At 42.3% G+C, this 16,151-nt stretch overlaps 1 protein-coding gene across 3 annotated transcripts in view; it reads right to left on the reverse strand.

Moving 5' to 3' along the window:
- SLC2A9 (solute carrier family 2 member 9) overlaps window positions 1–12,835 on the reverse strand; it is a 326,349-nt gene extending 313,514 nt beyond the window's left edge. For 2 of the 3 annotated variants that reach the window (XM_075194663.1, XM_075194664.1), the window contains exon 1: window positions 12,654–12,835. The gene's annotated coding sequence lies outside the window, so the exon portion shown is untranslated. The remainder of the gene's footprint in view (window positions 1–12,653) is intronic. The other variant, XM_075194662.1, reaches the window with a different exon arrangement.
- Between the last annotated feature and the right edge of the window lie 3,316 nt (window positions 12,836–16,151).

Consider the following 16,151-nt stretch of genomic DNA (forward strand, 5'->3'; position numbering starts at 1 on the left):
TGTGGTCAACACCACGTTGCCTGATCTTGGAGTCTCATTTCCCATGAGTCTCTGAAGGTGTTCCTGTATTCCTCGTGTTTTCAGCGCTGCTGATTCCTGTGGTTTCCAAACCACTTCTATCCTGTGGTTTCCAAACCACTTCTACTACGGTGGTTTCCATACCACTTCTACCATCAACTGTATCATCGTGACTGTTTGCTGATTCCTATCCGCTGCCTCCGTGCACTACAGTCTTCTAAACCACTTCAACGCTATTATATATCATTGTGACTGTTTGCTGATTCCTATCCGCTGCCTCCGCGCACTACAGTCTTCTAAACCACTTCAACGCTATTATATATCATTGTGACTGTTTGCTGATTCCTATCCGCTGCCTCCGTGCACTACAGCCTTCTAAACCACTTCAACGTTATTATATATCAATGTGACTGTTTGCTGATTCCTATCCGCTGCCTCCGTGCACTACAGTCTCCTGCTTGCAACTCGCCTGTGTTCATCATCGTGACTGCTAGCTGATTCCTATCCGCTGCCTCCGTGCACTACAGTCTCCTGCTTGCAACTCGCCTGTGTTCATCATCGTGACTGTTAGCTGATTCCTATCCGCTGCCCTGTGCACTGCAGACTTATCTCAGCTCTTCTGTGTTTTCCTCGAGACTGCTGCTTTCATTGCCATCTGCTACACTTCGTGATCAACAGCTCCTGGTCTGCGCTGCACTCCTGTGTCCCATCGCTGTTGGTACCTTTGGTTGCTACTGGTTACCTCCGTGTGCCGCTGAGTCCTGCTGCCGTGGTCAGCGCTATCGTCCATCTCCTGTTGATCCGCTCTCCACGCCTTCACGTGTTCCACTGGTCTCTACCCTCCTGTCAGCATTGGATTTGTATCTCATCTACTACCCTCTGCTGGATCATCTCCATTCTCCTGGGTCCCCTATGAGTCCAGTTCCACGTGTTGCTGATTCCTGTGGATTCGTGTCCCTGTTGGTCTACTCACCTGTGCGCTGCACCTACTAGACCGCTGCCTCACCTATCCAGGGACTTCTCATCCAGTCGGCCTCCTGCCGCTCAGGTACCGCTGCATTCCTATCTGACTGCCTACTTCTGAACCACGGTATGCATACTTCCCATTGACTGTGCTGTGTATTGCATATCTTGCTGGACTGTGTTTGGTTCTCTCTGGAGTCTGCTATCCGCTGAGTCTATTGCCATCATTGACTGTGTTATCATTGTGCTGGACTACTTCAAGAGACTTTCTAGATTGCAGACCTGCTCAGTCATTTATATATATATATATATTGTGCATATTACTGTGATCGTGTATAAGGTGCCTGTGTATATCCTGTGTTGCAGTCTCTCCCCGTGCACCTCCTCACATATATATTCAGTGGTACAACTTGCTGATGTCAGACCACTGATCCCTGTTTCCGGTATCACCTGTTCCATTATCCTCTCACATAGCAGTGGTACAACTTGCTACCGCAGACCACTGACTACCCGGATACCTCCACTTGGATTCCATTCCTTCACTCAGACAGCGGTACAACTTGCTATCCGCAGACCGCTGACCCTCATCACCTCCTTGTTTCTGTTGGACATTCCTCCTCACTATAGTGGTGGTACAACTTGCTATCGCAGACCACTGACTACCTTCACGTGCCCTTGTCCATACAGTTCCTTGTGTATTATTACCTCCTTATTACCAGTGTTGCTAGTCATAGACTTTCCTGAGCATCTCATCAGCCATCATTTCATGTTCCGTGATCACCCAGCTACCAGAGTACCCTATTACCATCTACATTGCTCTGGTAAGCCTACCATCTGGTGATCCCTGGGTAAAGACTCCTAGTGCCCGTGACATACCGTAATGGCAGATTGGAGTTTAATCCGCGGAATACCAGCAGAGCGGGCAAACTCGATGTCAAGGAAGTTGCCAGCAGCTCCACTGTCAATGAAGGCTGATAGTTTCGTAGAACGAGCACTGAACGTGAGCTGTGCAGGGACCAATAGTGCATTTTTCTGGGAGACAATTTGTAGACCTAAGTGAACTCTCCCCTCGTTCCTTAGGCATGCTCGTTTCCCGACTTGTTTGGGCAAGAACGGGAGAAGTGGCCTCTTGCGCCACAATATAAACATAAGCCTTGTGACCGTCTCCTGTCTCTCTCCTCAGAGGAAAGACGGTATGCTCCCAATTGCATTGGTTCCTCACCATCCTGGGAGATAGGAACGAAGGCGGATGGAGGTGATGACGTTTCCTTTTCAGTTTTCCGCTCTTTATATCTCCTGTCAATTTTAATGGAGAGGTGCATCAGATCATCCAGAGAGCTAGGAGACGGGTATTGCACCAGCGAATCTTTAATCTGTTCAGATAGGCCAACACGGAACTGACTACGTAAGGCAGGGTCGTTCCATCCACTGTCAGGTGACCATCTACGGAATTCCGCGCAGTATTCTTCTGCCGACCGTCTGCCTTGTTTCAAGGACCGTAGGTGAGCTTCCGCGGAGGCCACTCGATCCGGGTCATCATACAGTAAACCCAATGCCTCAAAGAAGGAGTCTACGGACTGCATGGCCGGACTGGTCTGTGGCAAAGAAAACGCCCAGGACTGGGGGTCACCCTGTAGAAGGGAAATAATAATCCCAACTCGTTGCTGCTCTGAACCGGAGGAGCGGGGTCTCATCCGAAAATAGAGCTTGCAGCTCTCCCTGAAGTTCCGAAACAAGGTTCTATTTCCGGAGAACCGATCCGGTAAATTCATTTTGGGCTCACAGATGGGATCTGGAGGAGATTGTGAAGCTTTTGTGGCTTCTTCTTGAACAGACATACGCTCAGCCAATCCCTGCATCATCTGATACAAAGACTCAACATGGCCTGCTAGGGTTTGTGCCGGAGACGGTGTGGATCCACTTGCATCCATCCTAATCTTGTCTCCGTGAGTGGGCCGGTTATAATGTTAGGAACCCCTCCAGCCGGCACAACACAACCCGGAGTCTACTCTGCCAGTCAGGTGTTCACTGGAGCCCCTGATGGTGGGGACAGACTGGGCTGCAGACTGACAGAGGGTCGTGAAGTGTGTACCGGCTGGGGAGAACCCAGGCAAGAAGAGTCAGGTCCACGCAGAGGTCAAAGGCTGGCAGCAGGTAACAGTAATGATGAACAAGCTGAGGTCAGAGGTCACAGGCAAAGTAGCAGAACGGGTAAACAAGCCAAGGATCAGGGTCACAGGAAACACAAGCGAAGTCCAATACGAAGCCAAGGGTCATACACGGGAAGTCAAACGTAGATACAGGATACAGGGACTGGAACAAGCAGGTCAGCAGACTGGAGCACAGAAGCTATAACCGGCAATGAGGCAGCAGACCTCATTGCCTTAAGTACAGACACAGACCAATCAGCAGTTGAACACACTCCTGCAGGCTAATTTACTAGTATCCAGCAGGGCCAATCAGGGCTTGCCCCTGACCTACACAGTTGCAGGCTAATGCCTGTTAATAAGCCTAATCAGCCCACAGGCTGCCTGCTATGCGCATGCGCCCGGCTACCAGCACCGCCGGGACGCAGCGCTAGTGTACTAGCGTCTGGCCGTTGCCCTGGTAACGGCCGGACAGGAAGAGGAAATGACGTCCCAGTCGTCAAGGTGACGGCCGGGACGCTGGGGCGCATGAGAAGCGAGCCGCGGCGGCTGTGAGTACCGCCGCGGCTCGTAACACTAATCCCTTATTTTATCTAACCACCTCTCCCCTTGTTTTCTCTACTCTCCCCCATCTATCCACTCCCCTCCCCACCTGTTTTCTCCACCCCCCTTCTCTCCAGCCTCCTCTCCAGAGCATGTTCTACACCATGTTTTCTACAGCACCCTCTAACCCCTGTTTTCAGATCTCCATGTAGATTAGATACCAGATGGATGGGTAGAACATTCAGCACTAAGGGGCTATTAATCTGTCCCCTCCTCCAACCACGCATCAATCTCAAACAGAGAGGGATTTACTATTCTCCAGCCCCACAAAACATCAGGTTAGTTCAGGTAGGAATCCTAGCATCAACCAAGGTCTATTTGTTTTGCTACCCATCAATGCACAGTGGTATTGGACACCTAGAATAAGTGTATAGAGCCTGCACATCAGCCCATAAAGGTGGACTGCTGAACTGGGGCCCAAACTCCCTCTTGTCGGCTTTGAGAGTGAATGTCAAGATAGTACATTCACTAAGTCAGTCTATAAAATGTGTGAACTTTATATAAGAAAGGGCATTTTAGGTAATTAAAAATAAAAATGTAGAAAAATGCCACATAGAAAGAAGACAAAGTCAAGTGTCAAATGAGCAATATTTCAGGAGAAAAATGCAAAAGCTATAATTAATGACGTTGGTGGTCCAAAAGTTGTAGTAGCCAAGGCCAAATTGGAAGCAAATAGGCCCGAGGGCTCTTCCATAATCTTGTATTAACTATAGTCTCAGAGCATATTTTGAAACGGCTCTTAAAGCAGTTTAAATGTATGGTAAGCAATGGAGTTGTGAGTCTGACTAATATTTAGATGATAATGGACAAAGAACTCAGTGTTCCACCTAAAGCTGAAAGCAAGTAAATTAAGAAACAGATATTTTGTTTTGTGAATGTTTAATTCTAAGAATTTAATTGTATGTCCTGATAAAACACACAAGGCAGTGTCAACATTCCTCATCTAGACATTTATTTCAAGCAGATAAACAGAGCGAAGAGCTATGATGTAATGTGTGTATTCTGGATTCTTGAGAACAGATTTCAACATTAAAAGGTAAACATGTGTTATGTGACGAAGAAAAAACTTTTTCACTACATCTATTTTTTTCAGAAGATATTGTACATGATGTACTCGAAATTCATGTGTGCCAATAATGTTAACCACAACTGTAAGTGAAGAAAATCGGCATTTCAAGGGATTTAAGTAAATATAAAGTTAATCTTATATTTAAAAATCATTGGTTTGTTTGTCTGTCTGGTTATGCATTCGGACACCCCTGCACCGATTGGGATGAAATCAACCCGAGGTGGTCCAGTTGAATCCTGGCCAGGTTTTAGGGAGGTTAGGGCCACGGTCAGACCTCCCTTTGCTGTATGTTGGGCAGAACTTTGACCCGGGGAGCCTGTTCTGAGGCTTCCACTGGATGGATTTTGATGAAAACTTCACAGAGTGGTAAGATTGGATTCCAGAAGACATACTAGGGGGTTGAGGTCCTGGTCAGACCTCCTGTTGTACACTGGCCAGAAGTTTGACCCAGGGAGCCTGTTCTGAGCCTTACACTAAATGGATTTGGGTGAAAAATTCACATAGGTGGGCAATTGGTCTGGGATGCCTAATGGGGTGGTTGGTGTCCCAGTCGGACCTCCCGTTGGTGTACACTGGACAGAACTTTGGCACTGGGACCCTGTTCAGGGCCTTCCACTGGTTGGATTTAGATGACATCTTAGCTGCTAATTATTTTTAAAATGCTGACAGCTACATTCAACTCATTGATAACTTAATAATGTGAAGATTTAAACCCAGACAACGCCGGGTACTTCAGCTAGTTAATTAAAATTTTGGTCTCCCTCAACAAAAAACCCTTGAGTTGGTCTGAATCAATGATTAATTAACTCACACTTCTGTATTTATTTATATATATTGTGACAGAAGCACTGAGAAATTGGTAAATTCCAGATATATATGTCCCAGGCTTTTTTGTCTTATGTGCTCTAAAGCCCCAGGGAATTTTTTTTGCGGTTGGGAAAAACTTCCCAGAGATTGTCTTCAGCTATAGGAAAAGTTGGTAAGGATCCCTGGGGTATGAATTGAGAAAGAGGGTAGGCTCCTTTCATAAGGCCCACCCTGGGTCTTCTGATCTTCCAGTCTGACAGCAGACTGATTAATGGTTGCCTGTAAGGTGTGTTTAAAAGGATGTCAGTGTGATCAGTCTCAATCTCTCAGACCTAGGGAGGAGGTTGGATGCCTCCTGAGAGACACTGCAGATGGTGACCAGTAAGTTCCGTATTTTGTATATATGTAGGACACAAGATCCTTCTCAGAAGAGAGGGTGTTCCTGTGTGTTAAGTTAGAAGCCGGATAGGCAAGGACTTTTGTTTCTGTTTGTTTATTTTAATGCCTGGAGAAATGGACTGGTGTGATTTATCTGGCTGAAGTGTGTTGAGTGCAGCCATTTGACCCCAGGAGATGATATCCCTAACAATCTTGTGAAAAAATAAATAAATATATATATATATATATATATATATATATATATATATACACTGTATGCATTGTTTGTGCAGTATTACATTCATAAGTATTAATTATAGGTAACTATTTATAAGAGTGTGTATATTATAAATATGTAATCAGTTAAGATGAAGCCATACAGTCTTTGTTTTCTTCTATAAGAAGTTAATATATCCCATCAACGTACTGCTACTATCATATGTAGACCAAATTTGGACCACCAACTTAACTGATTTGAGATGTTCTATTTTTTCTCCTGAATATTGTTCTTTTGATCCTTTTATATCATTATAGTTAAGGAAGATTCTTTTCAAGTTAATTTCAAATCATGTAATTCCTCAGACCTACCACTTCAATCTGTATATAAAGCTTTTGTAACAATCATTTCTGTCTTTCTTTTGAGATGGTATTTATCTAGTTAAATGGTCTCCGGGTTTGAGTCACAGAGAGCATCTTGTTACTGCTTGTAGATGGAGTAAGAATATCTGTACAATATGCTTCTTATTGAATCTCTATAATGTGAGCTGAAACACGTTAAGTCTATAAATATTCCTGTAGTAATGATGATCTCTGTCAAGGCCTAATGTGCTTCAAAAATGAGACTGCTAATTAATTAACCCAGTATTCTTGAAAGAGCATAATATGTTTGATTTATAAACATGAGAACATAATCAGTGGGTTCTAATTCAAAGTTTTCCAACACTCCAGATTTATCTACTGTTCTTGCGACAACCTCTGAAAGACTTTCACACACAGACTGGGAAAGTTTGTTCTACAACAGATTACATTAGTAAGATTTGTAATGTCTGAAAACAAACACACTTTATTCCATACTGTGTGAATTAAAAGACAAAACAAAAAATCTTATATGAATTATAAAGGTAGAAAATACATTGTTTAGTCTTACTTTGATATGTTACTACAGTATTGTAAGATTCATTTCTCTCAGTCACAAACATCTGTAGCCACGTGCATAGTTATAAGATACAAAAAAGTCTATAGTATTTGTCAGTTTTGCCATGAAGACAGTAGGAGAAGTGTTGGCATTACATATCACCATAGACAGTCCCACTTTGACATTTTGCACTCCTGGCTTAGCAGGTGGCCATAGGACCTCTTTTCCCCTGTGAAATTACCTTTATTTGTCCTCAGAGGTGATCGGTCAGTGGGCTGACACATTGTGCCCAATCTAGGACCAGTTCTAATGGAAGGTGCATTTATAGTAGAGATGGGCGGGTCCGGTTCTCCGAGAACCGAACCCACCCGAACTTTGGGTATCCGAGTACCGAGCTGAGCAGCTCGGTACTCTCCCGCCCATTCCGAATCCAAATCGAGGCCGAACGTCATTGTGACGTCGTCGGATCTCGGGGCTCGGTTCTCGCGATACTTCAACTTTATAAATACACGCCTCCACAGCAATCCATCGCCATTTGACAGAGGGAGAGAGCAGGGTGTAGTCATAGGCTAATTAGAGCAGGGACAGAGAATACAATATTTTTCTTGCAATTGCTCTAACCAAAATCGCTAGTGCAGAGAGGAGGATAGAGGTTTATTATTTTTTCTTCATATTTGGCACTCCCCAGCGCTTTTGGGGTGTCCCCCATAATTGTGCATAAATATTTCTGGCTGTCAAAAGTCATTTCTGTCAGCAGTATCTACTAAATAATTTTTAGCACTCCTCAGTGCTTTTGGGGTGTCCTCCCTAATTGTGCATTAATATTTCTGGCTGTCAAAAGTCATATCTGTCAGCAGTATCTACTAAATAATTTTTAGCACTCCTCAGTGCTTTTGGGGTGTCCTCCCTAATTGTGCATTAATATTTCTGGCTGTCAAAAGTCATTTCTGTCAGCAGTATCTACTAAATAATTTTTAGCACTCCTCAGTGCTTTTGGGGTGTCCTCCCTAATTGTGCATTAATATTTCTGGCTGTCAAAAGTCATTTCTGTCAGCAGTATCTACTAAATAATTTTTAGCACTCCTCAGTGCTTTTGGGGTGTCCTCCCTAATTGTGCATTAATATTTCTGGCTGTCAAAAGTCATTTCTGTCAGCAGTATCTACTAAATAATTTGTAGCACTCCTCAGTGCTTTTGGGGTGTCCTCCCTAATTGTGCATTAATATTTCTGGCTGTCAAAAGTCATTTCTGTCAGCAGTATCTACTAAATAATTTTTAGCACTCCTCAGTGCTTTTGGGGTGTCCTCCCTAATTGTGCATTAATATTGCTGGCTGTCAAAAGTCATATCTGTCAGCAGTATCTACTAAATAATTTTTAGCACTCCTCAGTGCTTTTGGGGTGTCCTCCCTAATTGTGCATTAATATTTCTGTCTGTCAAAAGTCATTTCTGTCAGCAGTATCTACTAAATAATTTTTAGCACTCCTCAGTGCTTTTGGGGTGTCCTCCCTAATTGTGCATTAACATTTCTGGCTGTCAAAAGTCATTTCTGTCAGCAGTATCTACTAAATAATTTTTAGCACTCCTCAGTGCTTTTGGGGTGTCCTCCCTAATTGTGCATTAATATTTCTGGCTGTCAAAAGTCATAACTGTCAGCAGAATCTACTAAATAATTTTTAGCAGTCCCCAGTGGTTTGCGCTCAGAATGGATTCAAAGCAGTCCACATATGATTAGAATGAGCAACCAGGTACTGTCACCAGTTCTGATGTTAGTGTTCCCAGTACGTCATCTGGCCAAGGCGATGTCAAACAACAGAGTGTTTCCAAATTAGTGCAAAAAAACAAAAAACAAAAATTTTTTTACTGTATTGAAGCGAAAAAGAAGTGTAACTGAGCAAAAGTTAAGTGACAATAAAAAAAAAATTGCAAGCATGCCATTCTACACACGCAGTGGCAAAGAGAGAATGAAGCCTTCACCTTTGGCTATTAGTGGCAGATCCCAAAAAGTTACCCAGCCTACAATTGGTGCACAACTACTGTTACGCGTCAAAGCCGAGCTGCAAGATAACAGTAAGGCATTAGAGGAGAATGTTTGCTCTGATTCACAAATGACAACAATCCCTGTAGAGAGTCCATCCAACAGTGGGATGTCTAATCGTGAGCATTCTGCTGATGTGTGCCTTAATAGCCCGAGTGTAGCCGGTGATACCCAAATTGAGGATGCCACTTTGGAATTAGAAGAGGATGAGGGGGAGATTTGTGTAGGCGACGAGGGCGCTAATGATGATGTTGATGATTATGATGCAGACAGATACCAAATTGCCTTTCTCAATTTCTATTTATATTCTAGATTATATAACGGCTGAATAGTTTTCTATTTTACTCCTAGTGGAGAGAGGATCTGATGCAGACAGATACCAAACTGCCTTTGTCCATTTCAATTCTTATTGTACAGTCTATAACGGCAGAATTTATTAGTATTTTATACAAGTGGAGGGGGGCCTAGAGAGACAGAAACCAAACTGGCTTTCTCCATGTCAATTAATATTGTACAGTTTATAATGGCTGAATTTTTTTTTTTTTTTTTAAAAAGTGGAGGGGGGCCTATAGAGACAGAAAGCAAACTGTCTTTTTCCATTTCTTTACATATTTAAGTATAAGTGTAGGGTGTAATATACATCCAAAGACGATGGCTGCATTGCCAATATGCATAGATGGAGAGGAAGACAATCTGTTTTGTGTGTAGAATAAATGAAGGCCTACCAACAAAGAATTAAACTGTTTTTTTGGATGATTTATTACCTCAACAATTAGATTACTTATCTCTAAAACAGTTGGAGCACTAAATTGGGTTATTTTAGGCACAAAAACATGGATTTTCCAACAAAATAGCAAAACAAAACCAAACAAAACCAAAACCAAAACCAAAACCAAAACACGCAATGGCGGTTTTGCAAAACCAAAACCAAAACCAAAACACGACGGTAATCCAGATCCAAAACCGAATCCAAAACCAAAACACGGGGGTCAGTGACCATCTCTAATTTATAGGCTTAAATGCATCAGTGTAATTAAACCATGAAAAAGTACCAATGTAGCAGAAAGCTTAAATGAGTGTCTACTTGATTAAAATCAACAGTTAGCCATGCCACCCATAGTTATGGGTCCTCTTTAACTCCTTAACAACTATAACACCTCTAAGGTCCCCCTGTTAGCCTCTCATGGCCACTTAATGTATTCCTGAAGCACATTCGCTGAATGGAAATAAAGCTAAACTGTTAGACCAGGATCCCAAACATTCTCAGTTTGAGGCACCCTTAGGGTCTCCATATTTTTTTCAAGGCACCACTAAGGCAAAATAAATTCAAGTAGTCCCCGGCCTTGCTTCCACAGGCCCTGGCCGTGGCCCCCCTCTCTGCGGCACCCCAGGGAACCACTGCATTAGTCTGTACTGTTATTATGATTAGCACATTGTTTTCCCAGTCAGCTACTTGCTACTCCAGCAAGGCTGTACCAGCGTGAATAGTATCAGGTGGACTTTAGAATGGATGTGGGAGAGTCGGACCAGTCTTGGTGGGAATGTCCATAAGTGTGTACTGGCAAGGGAGATAAAGTGATTGTGGTTTAATAATATAAAACAAGCCTCACCAGCTCTCAAACTTCCCAGGCGTAATCCAATACAGCAGGAACAAAAGCTTTTTAATGCATTTCCTTGGGGGCATTAGACGGAATCAATAAATAGCCAGCTCTGTTTGCGAAGTTAGGCTTTAAATAGCTAATTTAGAACAGCCTATATCTGTGTTGATATTTCTGTTTGGAAAATAACATAGAAAGCAACAAATTTTATTTTTTATTCCTATATTAACATGCAAGATGTCTCCATATTACTCATCTGTATTACCAATCAAAAACAGATCCAAAAATTGCCTGTATTACCATGTTACCCCTTTACACTTTTGCTCACTGTGTACTCACATGACAGTACATTTCCCACAAGCAGCATACTGTATTTTGGGAGGGGACAGACTGCAGCTCTCTCCCACAAAGTTTAGACGTTTGAATGTAAAGGGTTGAATTTGATAGGCATGACTTATTCAGACTCAGTGATTCAGTGGAACTAAATTATAGAAATCTGCAGTCTGCAAGAGTTTATTATTTTATATACTTTATTTTCTGTGCCTGAAAGATGTAATCACAAGAGCACCAGTTTTGGAAAGTACAACATAAGTGCATATAAATTAGGATGGAAGTAGATACAGAAATTAAGTGAAAATAACAGAATATGACACCTTATGATTCTCAGCCGTAAATCTGTTTATCTCCAGCTGTCCTGGCTCTTGTATACCGTGTTTTCTCTGGATCTCACCTGTTCCAGGCAAGGAGCCAGTGAGGTGGGTTGAGCAGAAAAAGCGTATAATGAGCCTCCCACTGATATCTCCCCTTAACCCAGTCCCCTCATTGCATAAGAAATAAAAGTTTTGCTGCTAGAAAACCATGTTATTGAGAAGCGTTTGTGTTTAGGTGAGAAAAATATTGGATAACTTTTCAGAATGGATTTCCACATCACTCACTACACACCAATTGCTGATATTAAGTGCAAAGGTTGTCTAACTTTTTCACATACCCTTGATACAGGGTTAGTAAATAGCCACCATAAAATGCTGCAGGGGGGGTATTAAAAATTCAGGTGATATACATTAAGAAGAGACCAAATCCACATCATTGGACACAGCCAGCACACTAATTTATTGTAACATTTTAAAGCGCCCATGATTTTATATATATATATATATATATATATATATATATATATATATAAAATCAGCAACCTATAATTATGTAGTGCCAATATATTACTCAGTGATTTACAGAGAATGTTCAATCATTCACTAGTTCTCTACTACACAAATGCATGCACTCTAGGGTCAATATTATCCCAGCCAGTTATACTCTCAGGGCTAGATTTACTAAGCTGCGGGTTTGAAAAAGTGGAGATGTTGCCTATGGCAACCAATCAGATTCCAGCTGTCAATTATTTATTGCATTCTACAAAATGACAGCTAGAATCTGATTGGTTGCTATAGGCAACATCTCCATTTTTTATTTTTTTTTAAAACTTGCAGTTTAGTAAATATACCCCTCAGTGTGTTTTTGGACTGCTGGGGGAGACAGTAGCCACTAGAGGAAACCCACTCAAAAACAGGGAGAACATATAAACTCCGCACAGATAGGGTCCTATAACAAATGGGAGTTGAATTTCTCCTCTGCCCATATTAATTCTGTCTAGAATGGAGAACAAGCTACGGTATGTCCTCCGGCACTCAATGGGTTAAGAAAAATGAACATTATTAAATAATGACAACACATACAGTAATAATTACCCCCGATTGTTAGATTGTAAAGGTGTAGCACTATTTCTTCTAGACTATGATGGGTTTGTTTTTACACTATATACATTTTTTTACTCACTCAACAAAATCCAGCTCTGCACAATGTATGTCATATAGTTATCACAGCAGCTTGGTATGTACTCACCACTACGCCAGCGTCAGCTGCTTCTTGGGACAGGAGCGTAATCACAAAGAGAGGCCGAACTCCAATATCCTATCATTTATAACGTTGCACAGTAATATGTATCACATGCTCCTGGGTAATATAGTTTACTCATTATTACATACTGCCTCTTTGATTTATTATAATTGGCAGTGGGAGCTATTTCCTAATTTAGCCTCTTGACTAAGAAGGGTGAATTGTTACAGCGTTTATCACGGAGTGTGTTGGAAGGAAACCTATGTGTAGTGTTTGTGTTTGAGCAGTTAAAATAATAACAAATTCTCTGAAGCTGACGGATTGAGTAATTGAAATATTGGCAAACAGTGTATTAAGGTCTACATAAAATCGTCAGTGTTTGCGGTTTTGAAGTACCTGGCATGAGCTGAGCTAAAATGTGGAAACATAAAACTGCTTCACTGATTTTCTCCGATCTATTCAGCAATGTTAACGTGGGTCTGCTATCATGCAGAAACGAATGCTTGCAGAATTATTTTGATGATTTGTTAAAGTGCATTTAAAATATAAGGTGGTAATAGGGTTACACAGTAACACAAATTAGGATCAGGCCGGTCTTCATAATAGTTAGATTTAAAACTATGTGTTTTTTTTATGTTTGAAAGCCATCACCGCCCAAAAGCAGAGGTACAGAGGGCATTGAGATGGTGGAACCTATTCTCGGGGTTAACAGTGGCGCACGAAGGGGGGGTTTCTGAGTCTCCAGAAACCCCCCCCCCCTGCGCTAACTAAGTGGCCGCTATAGCTGCACTGTCCTATACAGCACCGCCGCGGACGCTTCTTAGACAGCGCCGCGGCTGCTGTATAGGACAGCGCTCGCGGGGGGTGGTTTTTTTTTTTGGGTCCCGACAATCCTCCGTTCGCCCCTGGTTAAGGGCCTGCCCAGCCAATAGCTGGGACAACCTAAAGTTTTGGGTACAGGTAGGCAGAGTCAATGTGCTACCCCCCCTTCAAACTGCTGGCGTATATGTATTTTAACCCCACTTTTGTGTTGGCCTTGCTTACAGTTGATTTGGTTCCGAATTTTTTCCAGTTCGGCCCCACCCCCTTTCTTAAAAACTAAAAACACTCCTTTGATGCTGCGCACCTGCTGCTGTATTGAAGTTGCATCACTTGGTGGGACTTATCCCCAAATCGGGATAAAAGTTCTTATATGCAGGATGGTGGGGAAACCCCGTCAAATTGAGACTATCCTTCTTAAAACGGAACAGTTGGGAGATATATTGAAGCTGTTTCAAAGTTTTTTTTATTGTCATGACAATCAAATCAAAGTTCTTGTTGAACTTCTGTTGAATATTAGTGTACTCATTGCAAACTTGGACCCACACATTACGATCCGGTTATTCAGAATGATCTCTGAATGAATGGATCCCATGAGGTCCGGTGCCTCCTGCTGCATAACTTATCTGTATCGGAAAGTTAACATAATTACATTTATCAGGGAAGGACTATGAAACGTAATTATATTGTCAGGCTGAAAGAACAGAATTACATGCTGCAGAGGGTTCTCCTGTCTCAGAGGAAGAAAGTCTCTTGGGAAGAACTGCACTGTTCATGCTGGTGGTAAATAATGTTTCTGCATGTATAGTAATAGATATGTATATATGTGCACATGGGATGGTGCACTCATCAGTGCTGAAATGCAAGACACTCATTTAGGGTCACATTCTGGGGGGAAAAACTAATTCTTAATTATAATTTTTTTATTAAAGACTTATTTTAGGGACCACATATGCACTTTAGATACACGCAAATCACTCCATTTCAACATAAATACTAAATCAAAAGTAAAAGGAAACTGACAGTACTGGTACTCAACACCTTAACAATAAAAGATCCCATAAAGCAGGTGACGTATAATAGAATAAATGATTGTGAGAACTCCCCTGTGAATATTAATAAGAATTTCGTAGTATAGAGCAGGTTGTGTATTTTTATACACAATATTGTCCATTAATTTCCTCATGTATACTACGGTACTGAAGGATATGCTTTCTGAATTTATACATGTATACTATATGTAAGTAACTTGTATAATGTATTTGTCTTAAGTGCTTGCTCATTCCGGTTCTGAGTCATGACATTATACCAGTGAATACAATAGAATGCAATTCATGTCTAAACGCAAATAGCACTTACGACTCTCAATGACTTGAGAGGTAGGACAGGGGAGGAATGGGGCGGACTAATGTAGGTCATGTACAGTAAGAGGTGTTTTAATGCAGATGCGGTCTATTCAAGTCCTGTGTTTCTCGTACGCTTGGTTTCACCCATATCATTTCCACCCACTACGGGGTAGGCGTAACTGATAGTGATGACTGACACTAAATAGTCTTTGTATTAAAAAGTACATGTATGCCTGTCACTAGCTGTCACAGAACAACTGTATGCAACTAAAATAGACTATAAACATGCATTGTATATACAGTATGCATTGAAAATAAATATTTCTATCAATGATTATACTGTTAACAGTAGGCATGAGCAGACTCGGATTCTGGCAATCCGAACCCCCCCGAACAGTGCGGATCCGAGCCCGATCCGAGCACTGTTTGGGTATTCCCGTCGATAGCCAAACTGAAAACGAGGCTGAACGTCAGGATCCCGCCGTCGGATCTTGCGAGATCCGGATTCTTTATATTCCCCGCTTGCCGCCGCCATCTTCACTCGGGCATTGATCAGGGAAGAGGGAGGGTGTGTTAGGTGGTCCTCTGTCCTGCTCTTTCTCGTGCTGTGCTGTGCTGTGTCCTGCTAAGTCCAGTGGTGCTGTGCCCTGTGCTCTGTCCTGCTGAGTCCAGTGGTGCTGTGCCCTGTGCTCTGTCCTGCTGAGTCCAGTGGTGCTGTGTCCTGTGCAATCTATAACTACGTTCACTGTTCCTGCAGTATTAAAAAATAGGTACTGCAATCACAAACTACATTCACTGTTCCTGCAGTACAAAAAAATAGGTACTGCAATCTCAAACTACGTTCACTGTTCCTGCAATACCAAAAAATAGGTACTGCTGTATAACTCCAGTCCAGTGCTACTCTCCTGTGCCGCATATAATTTTTAAAGGCTTTGCAGAGTGTGTGTGGTTTAGGGGTACGCTCTCTTGTGCTGCATATAATGGAGTACCAAAATTTGGAGGATAGAGTAGGGAAAGATCAAGAACCACTTCCTCCTAATGCTGAAGCTGCTGCCACTAGTCATGACATAGACAATGAAATGGCATCAACGTCGTCTGCCAAGGCCGATGCCCAATCTCATAGTAGAGGGCATGTAAAATCCAAAAACCCAAAGTTCACAAAAATTTGCAAAAAAAGAAAATTAAAATCATCAGAGGAGAAACGTAAACTTGCCAATATGCCATTTACGACACAGAGTGGCAAGGAACGGCTTAGGCCCTGGCTCGTGTTCAGGACTAGTGGTTCAGCTTCACCCAAGGATCTTAGCCCTCCTCCTCCCCCCCCCACAAAAAAATTTAA

This window comes from Mixophyes fleayi, chromosome 1, assembly GCF_038048845.1.
Source record: "Mixophyes fleayi isolate aMixFle1 chromosome 1, aMixFle1.hap1, whole genome shotgun sequence".
Taxonomy (NCBI): Eukaryota; Metazoa; Chordata; class Amphibia; order Anura; family Limnodynastidae; genus Mixophyes; species Mixophyes fleayi.